A 16754-nucleotide genomic window follows, 5' to 3' on the forward strand; every position below is an offset into this window, starting at 1 on the left:
CATCATTACGGAGAGGTCTGCTTGACGGTGCACGGCCTATGAGACCTTGGGATTCACGGTGTGGAATTGCAACAGAGCCCTTAGAACAGATGCAAGATACTTTGAGGATACTTTCAAACACAGTGATATTGCTATGTATACGGAGACCCATTAGTGCACAAACAAGAGGCTTCCTGATGTGCGGGGTTATAGATGGGAATCAGTTTTCCGCCCTCAGCCACGCACAGTGGGAGGTACTAGAGGATCTAGAGGAGTGGCAATACTTTTCAGGGAGGAGCTTCGTGAGTAGGGACCCCATGGTACCAGGCAAGTACAGGACGATCATGATTGGTCATTACTTGGCCAAACTATATGGCTCTATATAGTGTGTATCTCAACGGATGGATTCATACAGAGACCTGGATACATGGATGTGTACATGCCTCACAGTGCCCGAGTGGTGACTGGCCAGCTCGGAGTGTCATCACCAGCTTGAGATTGAGGCAGGTAGGGCAACACGGATCCCCATAGCAAAGAGGACATGCAGACTATGCCAGGAGGAGGTTGAGAGTGAGGAACGTTATGTATGCAGATGCAGAGCATCTAGTGTCATTAGAGAGAGATACACCACCATCTTCAGTGGACATCCCTCACTCCGCTAGATCATGGAGTCCGCAGACCAGCGCAGATTTGGCCAGTTCTTTCTAGAGAGACACTACTACAGACTCATACCACAAGGAGAGGTGGGCGACAGCTCCAGCTCACTGATTTCTTCCAGAGATCTATCCCAGTGCCTACCCTGACACAGGAGGGGGTTACACTTCAGCGCGCAGCGCGCTGCGGACCTCCGAGCTAGACGGAGACCGAGAGCACCAGGCTACCGGACTCTCAGACTACATCAGAGGGAGATCACAGAGATATGGGCTCGACATCAACACCATATCCAGGAGCGGCTAGCTCACTTACACTCACACCCGGAGATCATGCTCTAAGGTATTTTTCCCTCGCCATCGCCTATGTATCACATATTACACCCCCATTATGGTATTGGTTGGAGCTAGACAGATCTGCATTGCATTCTTGTATACCCTGCGCATATAGGTTGCATACTGAGCCTCTAGCAGTAGTGCTCCATCCATCACACTCCCCCACTAGCTCAGTACTTTCATAGTTTATTTCATGTTCATTTTGTCCTTTTTTTATGGACATCCAGAAGACATTGACAGTTGTACATTGATTTGTCTCATAGGTCGAGTTTGGCCTCTAGTAGACGTTAATACAGCTTTCTCTCTCTCTCTCTCTCTCTCTCTCTCTCTCTCTCCAGAGGCATCTTGACACATTATAGGACTTGTGTGTACAACATGATTGTTGGGTGTTGGACTCACACACTCACACACACAAACCTGCACATTAGGGTTAGGTGCAGGGTAGAGAAGCTCACACACAGAAATGAGAGAGAGAGAGAGAGCCAAAAGTGTGGTATCCACAAAATGCAAGTCAACCCTTGCATGTGTGCCACATCCATATAATATAGAAGTACAAAATATTATATGTTAGAGTGTCCTTTCACACTTGATGTCCAAAGGGAAAAACCACATGGGAAAAAGTGCCCTTGGTTAAGCCCTGTTCACACATAGCACTACCATAAGTGAGCATATGCCTACAAATCCCCCCTGTAGTGGAAGTGTGAACCTGTACAAGGTAGCAGATCACTCTCTGTAGGAGAGTAAGCCCAAAGCTTTGCGGAAAGCTTCAAACTTTTCTTGAGGTAAAGCCTTTGTGAATAGATCTGCAACATTATCCTGTGTAGGGCAGTAAGATAAACTGATCTCCCCTGCATGTAGCCTCTCTCTGACATAGTGATAATGAATCTCAATGTGCTTAGTACGTGCATGAAATACTGGATTTCGTGCCACGGCCATAGCACTCTGGCTATCAGTGAGAATGGTGGTGGGTGTCTGTTGACACTCACGAAGATCAGCCAATAGTCTCCTCAACCATACACAATCTACTGTAGCTGTGAAGACTGCCCTGTACTCAGCCTCACAAGTAGATGTAGCAACAGTGGGTTGCTTTTTACTCAACCAAGATATGCATGAACTGCCAAGAAAAAAACCATTCCCACTAGTAGATTGCCTGGTATCATAATCACCAGCCCAATCTGAATCACTGTATGCATAAAGCTGCAAGCTGCCCCCCCGGGATAGAACAAACCAAGATCCAGGGTACCCTTAAGATAACGAAAAATGCGTTTGACTACTTGCCAATGCTTTGTGCCTCGGCTGTGCATGAATTTGCTCAACAAAGACACCCCAAAAGATATGTCTGGCCTCGTGTTACACAAGTAAATGAGGCATCCCACTGCCTGGCTGTAAATGCCGGCCTCAAAAGGCTCTCCAATATCATGCATAGTAAGCCGTACACCTGGTTCTACCGGAGTAGAAATGGGCTTGCATTCATCCATATGAAACCTTTTTAGCAAACTTTTTATGTACTTAGTTTGCTGCATAACAATGCCATCATCTGTATGCATAAACTGTATGCCGAGATAGTAGTGTAAAGGCCCCAAATCTGACATATCAAATTCAGCTTTCAAATCTGAAATTTCTGCTTTGCTAGTACCTGTAATGAGCATGTCATCTACATACAAGATGACTATGAGAATATCGGCATCGGTTTTCTTCACATACAATGTGCTTTCAACTGGACTATTCTCATAACCTTGGCTGGTTAGATGAGCATGTATCTTATCATACCAAGCTCTTGGAGCTTGCCAAGGTAGTAAGGTACGTAGTGTACGGCACGCTATCAGTACGTACGGAACGTACTTCTGTACGGAACAAATTTTAAGGTACGTAAACAGTACGTACCATTTGTAAATAGTCCTAGAAACCTGAATATTTTGTAGACATAGCAACCAAAATACTTAAAATAAAGACTGAACCTCATTACTTAAAGTTTAAATCAATTATCAGTTACCAAGCCCATTACACAATACCTCATGTTAACAGTCATAGTGATATAAGCAAGAACCATGAAAGTCATAGATGATAAAAGAGAGCTCAGAGTACAAATATCATGTCTACAGCTGCCAGCACATGTCCTGGTCCACAAGTGCAAAAAGCAAAACAATGAAACACTACAGTTGTCTAGACTCTAGAGTCTAGACGCAAGAGTCTCAAATCTCATCATCAGATGAAGATGATGAGTCTTCTGAAGAGAGCATGCCTCCATCATTGATACCATTGCCCTCTTCATCGAACTCTGGCTCGGCAGCAACAAGCTCCAGTGCATCCTCGTCATGTGCCTCGGGAATCTGAGTGTGAATGAGTTCGACAGCCTCATTTGCACGCCTCTGCTGGGTGCGACGAACTGGAAGCTTTCCCCTGCGAATGCTCTCTCGTCTCGCAGAGCCTAGATCTGGAGCTGTCGGGCGTAGAGGAATGCTGAGAGATCGTGCACGTGAGCGGGTCACACAATGATCCACGCTCTCAAGCTCTCTATGTAAAGCTCTCAAAATCTCCTCTTGCTCATCTCTAATCTGCCGATCCACAAGCTCCGGGCTAGGTTCATCTACCATTTTGAGTAGTGTTGGATCAACCTGTTTAAACATGCCACAAATTGCATATTGGACAATGGATATTCATTGAACTAGAAAAAAATTTCTACTTCTAAGTTCTTCTTGAGTCCAAATTTCAATTTATACCTGCTTCGGTGACCCCAAAGCATGGTAGCTTCGCACGAGCCTCATGTTAGCTCTGCAATACACCAACTTCTCTAATTGAGAAGTACTAAGGCGATTCCGAATCTTAGTGTGTATAAGAGAGTATGAGCTCCAGTTCCGCTCACATGCTCCAGCTGAGCAATCCTGTGCAAAAATGAGTGCAATGCGAGCAAATTTGTAAATCTTTTAATGCTAAAACATCAATCTTCATTTCCGAAGAGTATACTTTAGAGATTAATTACAAGTTACCTGAGATAGAACACGAAGAGCAACTCGTGAAAGGTTTGGAAGACCAACCCTTCCATAAGAGTGCCACCATGTCAAAGGGAATTTCATGGCTTCCTTCCTCAATGACACAGGTCTCGCAAATGAAGCACCAATACCACTCATGTGAGTGGTGAACTCTCTATCAATCTGAAGTTGCTTCTCCTCTGAGAACATCCTTCCCACATACTCTGACTGCTTCATGCTCAAAGCAGTATTATTCCATAGCTCTGGCGACCTGTAGAGAGGATGGAGCATGGCAGCCATCGCATGGATGGGACGGCTCATGAATGTCCACCGTTTGTCTACAATGTCCAAGATCTCACCTCGGCTGAAAATGACAGATTGAACATACATGTCTTAGGTTATAGTGCTAAGAGAATCGAGAATCGAGAAGTCATAAAAATCAAAGAAAGAGGAAGAAATTAGAACTATTGCTTACCGTTGAGCAGTCATCATGGAGCACTGAGCAACATGGTCTTTCATTTGCATAAACAAATGAAAGACCAGCCCCAAAGTTGAGCCCTCCATGTCTGTAAGTCGGAGAAGGACATACACGGGCTTAAGTGCAACTGAAAGGCTATGAACTTGCTGCCAAAAATCATCATCCAAGATCCGCCTCTGCAAGTATTTTGTACGCTCATCCTCTGAATGATGCATCTGTCGCCACCTTGGATCCACAACTGTTGATGATAGTGAATCTCTTATCTTGTAGAGCCTATCCAAGACCAAGAATATGTAGGCAAACCTGGTCTTGGAGGGTCTCACCATATCCAAAGGGCTATGGCTCCGAAAGATGGCAAGAGCCTGATGCTTCTTGCGGAAGAAGGTGGTGATCTTTACAGCATCTGCAACAATGGGCTGCACCCAAACAAGCTTCCCAATGTCTTCCATAAGTAAATCAAGACAATGGGCAGCACATGGAGTCCACACTATATGTGGAAACTCTGCCTCGACCATTTGACCCATTGCCTTGCAGTTAGAGGCATTGTCGGTCACCACCTGCACAACATTGTCCTCCCCAACCTCAAGGATAGCCTGTCGAATGTGGCCATAAATGAACTCCCCTGTGATCCTGTCGCCTGCTCTCCCTGCATCCACGGCACGCAAGAAATAGGTGCCCAAGCAAGATGACACAAGGATATTGATTATGTGCCTCTTGCGAATGTCTGCCCACCCATCTGAAATAATAGTGCATCCAAACTCCTACCAACCTGCTTTCACAGGAGTGAGCGCCTTGTCTATCAAGGCCTTCTGCTCATCCAACATGGATGTACGCATCTTCGTATACTCAAGACCTGTCCATGTCTCAGTAGGCCCTACCTGCGCAATTGCTTTCACCATTCTTTTCCATTGGTCTGTCCTTAACACATTGAAGGATATATTACACTCAATAAGAGTACGACAAATCTCCATTTCTGCCACCCTTTGCCACTCCTTTACCCAAGCTTGTGATGAGATACAAGAACGCAGAGTGGATTGCTTTGATGCCTCCCCTGTACCTCTCGCATCTTGTGGCAGGAGGTCCTCATCATCATTATCAGCAATACGTGCCCTCTTCCTGCCTGTGGTGGATTGGGCTGAAGCCGAAAGACTTTCACCCTCATCTACTGTACCTGAACCTGTAACATCTCCAATAAAAGCATCATGGAGAGCATCTTGCGTACTTTCACCACCTCTAACACTGCTTGCACCACCCATTGCAGGACAATTCTCCGCAATCAATTGGTCCCTCACAGCTTGTGGTATTTTATCACATGGACCACATTGATTGGTGCACCCGATACCAGTCATGTGCTTGATGACGCGAGTTATGGTGCTAGTGTACTGCTCCCCGCAATACTTGCATGCCCATAGCGGAGTACCTGACCCTTGCTGAGAAGGGGTGTTAACAACCCTCAAGACATTGGTGTGGATTGCCCAGTTCGGGTTAGTCTTGCGCGGCATGATGAAGCCTGGGCGTGAGAGAGAGCGAAGAAGAGCGAAGAAGTTTGCTCTGCAGAGTTTTGCAGGTACACACGATTGTGCAAGTATTCACAAATGCCCAAAATTTGGTCGCTTATCCACAAGCGCATGGTCGCCACACGCGTTTCGCCACGCCACACCATTTATTATTAATTTTTTAAATGTTTCCGTACGGATCCGTACGGTACGGTACCGTACCGTACCGTACGACTGTACCGTACTGTACGGATCCGTACGTACGTACGGCATCAACCTTGGAGCTTGCTTTAACCCATACAATGCGTTGTGTAACCTGCATACTTTATGTTCCTCACCAGGAACTACAAAACCAATGGACTGATTTACATATACTTCCTCCTGTAAATCCCCATTTAAGAATGCAGTTTTGATGTCCAATTGATGCACTTTCCATCCTTTATGTGCAGCCAATGCAATCACTGATCTTATTGTGGTCATTCTCGAAGTAGGAGCAAAAGTCTCTTCATAATCTATTCCCTTTTTCTGGGAGTAGCCTTTAGCCACAAGTCTTGCTTTGTACCTGTCAATAGTACCATCAAACTTTCTTTTGACTTTGTACACCCACTTTGTTCCAATGACATGCTTGCCTTTAGGCAATTCCACAAGATCCCATGTATTGTTCTTCATGATAGAAGAAATTTCAGCTTGCATAGCTTGCAACCAATGCTCATTCTCATGTGCTTCTTCATAAGAAGAAGGCTCTTCTGAATCAAAGAGACCACCCATTGCTGATACAGACTCCCCATGATGTATATTCAAAGCATGGCTAGAACTAGCCCTTGTTCTACCTGTGAGTGGAGCTACAAGTTTGCTTTCTTGCAAAGTTTTTAGCAACCATCTTGGCACTGACTTGGCTGTGTCTATGACTGTTTGCTCTTCCCTGACAAGATCTTCCACTTCTTCCATAGAAGGGGGCTGAATGGCTGGCTGTTCCACATGTTCTACATGAGGATTTTGCTGTGTTGGGGCTGGCTGATCTGAATCCCCCCTAATTGCAATGGGTAAAAGTCCATCAAACATGTCCTAAATGCCTGTATCATTGCTTTAAGCTGTACATGGGCTGTTCTGAATTTTCAGCAAATACCACATCTCTACTGACAAAAATCCTTCGTGTAGTTGGATTATAAAGACGGTATCCTTTGCTCTCATTGCTGTAGCCCACAAAAATGCATTTAATTGCTTTGTCATCTAGCTTTGTTCGGAGTTGTTCTAGCACATGTGCATATGCCAAACACCCAAATGTACGCATATAATCCACTGTTGGCTTTCGGCTATACCAAGCCTCAAATGGTGTTATGGTTTTCAAAGCTTTTGTTGGACACCTGTTCAACACATGAGTTGCACACATTATAGCTTCCATCCAAAATTTGTGAGGCAACTTTTGTGCTTTCACCATGCATCTTGCCATCTCCATGAGAGATCTATTTTTCCTTTCAGCTACACCATTCTGCTGCGGTGTATAAGGCACAGTACATTGGTGTTTAATGCCCTTTTGAAGCATATAATCTATGAATGAATTTGACATGTATTCTCCACCTCTATCTGAGCGGAGTGTTTGGACTTTACATCCACACATATTTTCAGCCATTGCTACAAACTGTCGAAAGCATGTAAACACATCTGCTTTCGCTTTCAAGGGGTAAGCCCAAGCAAACCTGGAGTAGTCATCAATGAATGTGACAAAGTAAAGATGCCCCCCTATGTGGATGATGTCCGCATTGGACCACATACATCACTATGTAGGAGCTGTAATTTACTTTCACCTCTAACAGCTCCATCTTTGGGGAATGGTTTTCGTTGCATCTTTCCCAAAATGCACCCCTCACATACACATCTTGGTAGAGACTCAAGAGGCGGCATATTATCAACCATATGATGCTTCTGCAAAAGCATCAAACTCTGAAAATTTACATGCCCAAAACGAGCATGCCATAGCTCTGCATCATGCATAGCAAGAGTGTGGGCAACCACTGTATTTGCATCATAAGTGCGCTTGTCATAGCTGTCCAGCTTATACAAGCCTTTGTATCGTGTTCCAGAAGTGACTATTTCATAACCCTTTGATGGGTCTTTTACCAAACACTTCCCATCTTCAAATTCAACCTTTAAACCTTGGTCGTTTATGGCTGAGACAAAGAGCAGATTTTTCTTTATCCCTGGAACATACAATACATTTTTCATACAAATATTGGCACCATTGGCTGCAATAAGTATGACATTTCCAATTCCTTTTACTGAATATGTGGTATGATCTGCACATGATACAGTGCGGCCATTTGAAGCATAAACCAAGTGCTGAAATACACCTTTGCATGAAGTAATGTGGCTCGAAGCACCACTATCAAAATACCATGATGCATTCTGTCTATCAGATGCAATGCAAGACATCTCAGTGTCTGAAGCACTTGGTGTGTCACTAGTGCATGTGACCAAAAAAATGTACTCTTCCTGGATTACATTAGCTGATTGCTGTGCTTTGTCATCAGAAGAGTCTGCTATTGCATTGCCTGCTTCTTTCCTTTTCTCTTTTGCAATCCGCTTCCTACATTCACTGATGTAGTGTCCAGGCTTATGGCAGTAGTGACATTTGCCCTTCTTTTTGGGCTTGTTTGCATCCCCTTTGTCAGACTTTTCACCACCAGAAGAGGGCTGTCCATGACCAGCCTTGCTAGACTGTTGTCCCCCATGCTTAAAGCTCTTTGCTTTACCCTTATCCTTGGCTGTAAATGCCTTGTCTCCACCACGGTTGCTCGATAAGTTTGCTCTTGTTTGCTCTTCCTGCAAGAGTAAACCCTCGAGCTCTTCAAAAGTGACGGGATCACCACCTCCTCTCATTGAGAGGTTAAGAGAGGTGTGAAAGCCCAAGTAGGAAGGTGTTAAAATATAGTATCTCATGTGGAATTAAGTCGTAACATTGTGAGTCGGCCAACCTTCATATGTGGATATATAAACATACCCATGCACACCATTGTAATCAACTATTCATTGCTAAATTAATATCAAAGTTGTTCGCCAACCTCTCTCTCGCTCTCTCTCTCTCTGCGTCAACTTTTCTCTCTACGTGTGTGTGTATTCCGCTGCACCAACTCTGACATGGTATCAGAGCTGAGGCTCTAGGGTCCTTGGACAAGCGCATAGAGAGTGCGGTTCGCTGCCGACGTCGTGGCTTAAGGTGCTGCAGGCGACGGCTCTCTTGGCAGAGGCGGCACAGAGGTCAGAAGTGCTGTCAGTACTACTGTAGGCAAAATCGGCGGCAGGCGGCTGTTTGCTGATTGGGCAGAAGGCGACATTTGATGGCACAGGCACACAGGTGATGCACAGGGCTGATACAGGCGTTGCAGGCTGTGCACATGTCAGAAACAGGCGAGGTAGCGCAACCAAGCAATAGACAAAAATTCAGACTGGACTTGGGCCTGTTTCGTGACAGTACCAGCTGTAGTGGTGGTGCAGAGCTAACAGGGCTGAAGTGGTGCTGCTGTCGAGACAGAGGCACTGCTGAACAAGGTAGCAAAGTACATAGCCCAAGGCTTGAGGAAACGCACAAGGTGAGCAGACCGGGTCGACTGAGAAGAGGTGGACGGAGTTTTCGAGATGGGACTCCCGTGTTCGAGCAAGGATGACAAACTGAATGGCGACAACTATGCGCATTGGAATTTGATCATGAGGCTGTGGTTTAGCAGAAAAGGCTTATGGGACATTGTTGATGGCTCGGAGGAACGTCCCCGAAGGGATAGCAATCGGTTTACACGTCTTCAGGAGGAGGAGTTTCTCAAATCTCTTGTGGATTGGGATGCTCACAATGCGAAGGCGATGTCGGCGATTGCAGAATCTCTCACCAAGGAAATTTCCCCTGCCATTCAGACTTTAAAGACTGCCAAGGAAATGTGGTCAAAGCTTGCAGGAATGTTTGATCGAGACTCAACAATGCGAGCAGTAACCCTTCTCGGCCAGTTGTTTTCTATCAAGTTTGAAACCGGGACCTCTATGCAGTCACTTCTAATGAAGGCAAAGGTTATCCATGATCAGTTATCGGCTATGAATAGTGCATTAACTAGTACCCAGTTAGCTGCCTTGGTTCTTACGAAGTTGCCTGAGGAGTATGAGATGGTCTCGAGGGCATTACGCTTACAAGTCACGAAGGAAAAGCTGGAATTTGATGATCTCAGCTCTTTTCTCATTGAGGAGGAAGCAGTGCTCATCTCCCAAGGCAAGATTCGAGTTCCAAAGGATGTGGAATCGGCACATGCTGCATCGGAATCCAATAAGAAGTCTAGGAGCCGTTGTTATAAGTGCGGAAAGCGAGGGCATTTGGCTCGGGATTGCAAATCCAAAGCTAAAGCTCAAGACTCGACGAATGACAAAGGCAAAGGCAAAGCTGACGAGGATGACAGTGACAGTGATTCTAAGAGGGATGCTACGGCGTCTGCCGGTGTGGCGAGGACTTCACTGGCACATACTCCAGCATTCTAGCCTGGTGGATGGATGCTACCACGTGCTTCAGCCAGAGAGAGGCATGTGAGTGGCAGAGAGGGGCAGTCTGTGCTCCCGTTTTGGTGATTTGGACCCGTGTGTCGGAGTTCAAGGCACATGCATCTGGCATGGAACAGCTTGACAAATCTATGGACGTGATGTGTTCGTAGTTCATTGGTAGTAGACTATGGATGGGATGAGTTCCTAGTTCATTGTCAGAGAATTTTGGGCGTCATGTGTCGACAGTTCAAGGTTCAGAGGATTCTTTGAACGTGATGTGATCGCAGTTCAACGAATGGGGGATCATGAATGTGGAGTTGTCCGCAATTCATTATTCTATGTGGCAGCTGAAGCTCAAGATGGCATTTTCTTGTGGAGACAGGTTGATTGGTGCATGATCCGAGGTGTACCTAGCAAAGGCCACGCTAGGGTGTCCATGGTTGCATCTGCATCGACTTGGTTTCTTCATCTATGCCCACTATGAGCTACAGAGAGGGTGTTAAAATATAGTATCTCATGTGGAATTAAGTCGTAACATTGTGAGTCAGCCAACCTTCATATGTGGATATATAAACATACCCATGCACACCATTGTAATCAACTATTCATTGCTAAATTAATATCAAAGTTGTTCGCCAACCTCTCTCTCGCTCTCTCTCTCTCTCTCTGCGTCAACTTTTCTCTCTACGTGTGTGTGTGTATTCCGCTGCACCAACCCTGACAGAAGGCGGTAAAGAATGAAGAGTGTTGGTGACCATCTGTCTGTCTAGCATAACCTCATTAATGTTGAGCAATTGTTCCTGCAAATCTTTCACTTTGGTGAGATGATCTGCCATGGAGTCACCCTCATCCATAGAAAGAAGATCCAATTGCCTCTTCAAGTAGGCAACTCTTGCCTCGTTGCGTACCTGATACATTGCTTCCAATGTGTCCCATGCAAGCTTCGATGTCTTGCAAGAACGAATGTACGGAATAATAGTCCTTTTCACTGAAAGGGCTATCAATGACATGGCCTGTGCATCTCTAAAGTCCCATCTCTTCTACTCTTGTGTGGGAGCAGGTTCTACATCAGGAGCTCTTTGAGCAAATACATCTGTAGCATTCTGTGCCATGTCAACAAAATATACCTACAAGCAAACCAAGCACCAATGTGCACTACTAGGCAACCAAATGTCCTGTGCAAATGTATGCCTGCAAACCAAAGCAAGTGTAAACCTGCACCAAATTGTCCAATTACACACAATGTGTATACATACGCGACAAATCACAGCTATAATGTCCAATTATATGCTCCAATTTGAAAATCCCCAATTTTTATGCACTCCAATCGCTTCAATGTGCATCTAATTGGCCAATTTTCACAAAAGCCCCAAATTTCTGCAACTGAAAGAGGTTCAATTTGCTGATTTTGACCTCAATTTTGAAAACCCCCAAATTGCAATTTTTCAATTTTGCCTCAAATTGAGAAATCCCCCAAATTGCACCTGCAACCTTCCTTTGAATCTGACCTGCACAGAAGTGTCTGCAAAATCTGTATATTTTCACCACATGCACTGCAGTGTCCGCAAAATTGTAGGTGACCTGCACTGAAATGGCTCCAAAATTTGTATTTGTGTTTGAACAAAAATGTGTATAGTGAATACCTTTAGGCAAGGGCAGCACGTGTGAGGAAGCAGGTGCTAGGCTTGGAGCAGAGAGATGACGGGCCTGCAGCCAGGCGTTCAGATGTTGTCGAGGAGGAGCACAGAGCACAGAGCAGGCGGAGGTGGTAGGCGCAGGGCGAGCAGACGGCTAGGCGGAGGCGTTGCAGCGCAGGGTCGACGGGGAGGTGGAGCTGGAGTGCACAGAGCTGCATACGGGGCCCAGGTACGAGGCAGGGCTGGTGTCGGGCGCTGGGCTGGTGTCAGGCGCTCAGGTCGGAGCAGGTTCGCGGGAACGGGGCAACGAACGGTGTCGCGTCGACGGCAGCCAGCGGGCGTCACGTTCGGAGCTCGGAGCAGTGGACGGCGCGGCTGCTGCCGGCCGGAATGGAGCACCGATCGAAGGACGTCGGCCGGAACAGAGTCTAGGCAGCCGTAAGGGAGTAGCAACGGCGACTGTGGTCCGCCGGAACGGAACGGCAAGGGCGACTGTGGTCGGCGGCCAGAACGGAACGGCGAGCGTGGCTCTGGGCGGCCAGAACAGAGCGCTGACGGGTGGAGGCGCTTCGGGCAGTGATGTCACCGCCGGCTGGAGAGGGAGGAGCCGCCAGTGGACTGAGCGGCGGCGGTGGGCTCCCCACTAGTGCCGCCGGTTCTGCGCGGCAGAGTCGGCCAAGTCTGGCGGACGGAACCAGGCAGTTTGGCGACGGAAATTCGCAGGCGCTGCTTCTCCACAGGCAGAATTCCAGGGCCAGCTCCCAGCTCTGATACCAATTGTTGGGTGTTGGACTCACACACTCACACACACAAACCTGCACATTAGGGTTAGGTGCAAGGTAGAGAAGCTCATACACAGAAATGAGAGAGAGAGAGAGAGAGAGAGAGAGAGAGAGAGAGAGAGAGAGAGAGCCAAAAGTGTGGTATCCACAAAATGCAAGTCAACCCTTGCATGTGTGCCACATCCATATAATATAGAAGTACAAAATATTATATGTTAGAGTGTCCTTTCACACTTGATGTCCAAAGGGAAAAACCACATGGGAAAAAGTGCCCTTGGTTAAGCCCTGTTCACACATAGCACTACCATAAGTGAGCATATGCCTACAACGATCTCACAGTAAACCTTGGGAAAACCAAGGTTATGGTCTTCAACACATTCCCTCTTTTCACAAGGTTATGGTCGTCAACACATTCTCTCTCCAGAGGCATCTTGACACATTACAGGACTTGTGTGTACAACGCGATCTCACAATAAACCTTGGGGAAAACTAAGGTTATGGTCTTCAACACATTCCCTCTTTTCACATCTCGACTAAGTTTCACCTACATGGGCAGCCCAATGGAGATTGCACACTCGTGTACTTAGAAGTCACTTTTACCGGACTGGTCTTCTTGATGAGCCATGTTGCAGAGGCTAGACCGATGCGAGGGTATGCTTCTCTCGCTCTCATGGAGAGTCAGTGCTTCTAGGTCCAATTCCAAGAGCCAAGGACCAAGATGTGGATATTTAACACCTTATTCACTCCAGCATTGATATATGGAGCACCCTTTTGGGCACCCGATCTCACAGCAGCCAAATGGCCAAAGATGGAGAGGCCTCAGGTCATGATGCTCTCCCATATGATACACAGCAAACCATCGGTCCCACATGATATTATCCTGGCAGAGTTTGCTGCAGCACCCATGATAGTAGAGGTACTCTTCTAGACAGTCACATACATTCACAGGATCAGTGCCATGCCCCCCCGGAGACTCCCGAAGCTCGCCCTACAGTCCTGCCAGCAAGTAGCAGTAGATGGGCATGAGTCACGGTATAGCCGAGTATGCACCTGGTTCACGAGGCGAGGTAGGGACTCAGGATGGATCGCCTCCCACCACTCCAGTATGACCCGGACTCCCCATTCATCAAGCTGTCTCAGGATGACAGGAACCGGGTTATCAGATATGATTTATTGGGACTATACATATAGGATACTTGGATCACAACACATGAGCCACTCTCACACAAACGGTAGTACTACGTGGATACTTTCATGAGGCTTACAGAGTATGGTTTCATATTGAGGGCCAGATATCTTGACATATACATGTCACATGACATGCGGATTGCAGTGGACTATATGCCAAAGGGAGGTCAAGTCAGAGGAGCACTTCATATGCAAGTGCATAGTATATTATAAGATCCGAGGGAGGTTCCACTGTCTCTTCAAGAGGGGTTTGGACCCTTATCCAGGATCATGGATATCAAGATCAGTGGTGCCTAGGCCTCTTCCTACTAGAGCTTCATCGCCACAGAGACTCACTGATTAGAGAGTCAAGACCTTGTGGGAGACATCCACCCCGGCCCCAGGCAGCCATCACTCAGTTCTTCCGGGCAACGAGAGGATGCCACACCAGCCTGCCTAGGCCTCTTCCTACTAGAGCTTCATCACCACAGAGACTCACTGATTAGAGAGTCAAGACCTCGTGGGAGACATCCACCCCGGCCCTAGGCAACCATCACTCAGTTCTTCCGGCCATGAGAAGACGCCATACCATACTCTGAGGCTTGCCTTGGAGTACCGTATACCCAAGTTTCCACTTGGTTCGCAAGAAATGGGCTCCCATGGACTGCCTCCCACCCCTTCCGTACTTGATATTTTGGAATGGTATATCATTTATCAGGGGTTTATGCTCCTCTATGTTTCATGTTCCTTGTATTCCATGATGAGATTTCCGTGGATAATTTTGTATCACTCCAGTAAGAGTTTTGATTTGTTCTATTTTATTTTCCATTCCATGATGAGATACGCCATGGACATTATTGTATCACTTTGGTCTCATAGACCCATTGGGTCTTTAGTAGACACTTAATATATCTTTCTCTTTCTTTCTTTCTCTTGAGATGCAGGTTCTCCCGGTACCATGTCAACCTACAAGGTATCAAAGCCAAGCTAGCCAGCCTCTGTTGTGCCACTTCTGTTAAGCTTTTAGCTTAATTCAACATTATTAAGCATATTTAAAGATCTTTTTTTCCCCTCAATTAGACTTGGGCCCAAGATTCTCCCATAGTTACCATTTTTCTGCCACCTTTTGGAGCTTTTTTATCTGCTCGTAGGCGATGCCACCGAGAAAGAACCATGTGGGGTTTTGAACCCAGGACCTCCTAGTCCTAGTCAAACATCTCTACCACTTGAGCTATCACCTCATTGGCTAAAGATCTCAATACCTAAATACTTGAGTAAACAAGAGATAAAGAGCAAAAGCTGTGTTGATTGCATTGAGAAACAAGACAAAAGGGTGTGACTCTTGAATGAATAGTTATGTCTTTTGAATGAGACATGTCTCTTCGTAGGTGACCCATGTGACAAGGTATGACCCTTCACTGGTGTCCTTCTAGTTAATGAGGGATTAATGAGAGATTAAGAGAGTTAGTCATCATCGTGACATTCCCTCCCACTTGCAATAAGACTCCGCCTAAATAAGAGACTTCTGACGTTAAAAGAGTTCTGGAAATATTGGTAGATGTAGTTAAAGAACTTCGTCATTTCATCATGTCAAAGTCTAGTTCTTTGTCATAGGCCATTTATGCTTGTGGTGAAGCTCACACTCAGAAATATTGAAAAAGCTTCTTCTATTGTCTTGTCGTCGTGCTTTATATGCTAAATCCCAAGTTGTAGCATCATTCTTTAATGTCTTCATCTTTGTCGGCTTCCAAATGTTTGGCTTGAAGTTGACTTGGTTATGTTGTAGTGTAGAAGAATCTAGAGGTTTAAGCAGGAATTCTCTCAATGATACCTGAATAGTATCTGCTGAAGTATTCGGCTTGAAAGTAGTGAAGCACTCATCCACGTTGTTAGAAGAATGTGTGAAATTCTTTGTAATGTTGAAAACATTATCCGCTCACTTGGTGTCCACTGTGTCATCCCATGTGGATAAGGATGAAAACAAGTGTTATATCTACTTTGGTAGTCTCGGCATCTTCAAGAAAATCCACCATTGGCGACTCATCATTTTGAGATAAAGAATCCAAGGACTTTTCAATATCATCCTCTTGTTTTTTTGAAGTCATGCTAGAAGAATACTCGGTATTGTCATCAAGTGACTCAACTAAGGTTGCCATAGATGTGTCAAGGTTAGGAGAATCAACCTTAGTTCCACAAATTTGTTCCATGTCAGTATGTGAAGTCTCTGAAGAAATTACTGAAGCGAGGTTAGTACTAACATGAATTGCATGAGCTTCAGTATGTTTTCCTTTTAAATCATTTGAACAATCTTCTGAAGTTGAAGATTCCACATTATGGTTTTGAGTAGCATTGGGTCGTTTAGGGCATTCAAACCATCTATGGTTGCCACGACAAATTGTGTGCAATCTCGTCTTTTGTTGTTCACGAGAAGACAAGGTTGTTGTAGGGCGAGGATTGCACCGTTGGTCACGTCCAGAGTCCCGTCCACGATCAAATGCACGTGGTTGAAAGGATTGGTGATGCCCAAAATGATAAGAAGATGAGTCTTCCTATCGACGAGGTTGCTGCAAATGTTGCCAAGGGGAGTTGGGTCGAAAATTGAAAGTTGCCTGCTGAGGGATTATTCAGAACCATCACGTATCCTACGTGAACTGCTGCCATTTTTAGAATAAGGGAAACAACCTTGAGAAGCCAATGTTTGAAAATTTGGATTCACTCTCGGCTTAGTGAATGGCGGCAACAAGGTCA

General features: G+C 45.8%; 1 protein-coding gene and 1 pseudogene across 3 annotated transcripts in view; both read right to left on the reverse strand.

The window, feature by feature from the left end:
• LOC147620013 (uncharacterized) overlaps positions 1 to 16754 on the reverse strand; it is a 32038-nt gene that overhangs the window by 2345 nt on the left and 12939 nt on the right. The window lies entirely within an intron of this gene.
• On the reverse strand, positions 3056 to 5917 carry LOC147620014 (uncharacterized; annotated as a pseudogene). Its single transcript, XR_015261737.1, has 4 exons — positions 4410 to 5917; positions 3953 to 4298; positions 3686 to 3847; positions 3056 to 3580 (listed from the first exon to the last, which is right to left on the reverse strand). The product of XR_015261737.1 is annotated as an uncharacterized LOC147620014 (transcript).

This window comes from Cibotium barometz, chromosome 32 (genome assembly GCF_041138505.1).
Source record: "Cibotium barometz isolate CiBa-2024 chromosome 32, ASM4113850v1, whole genome shotgun sequence".
Lineage (NCBI taxonomy): Eukaryota > Viridiplantae > Streptophyta > Polypodiopsida > Cyatheales > Cibotiaceae > Cibotium > Cibotium barometz.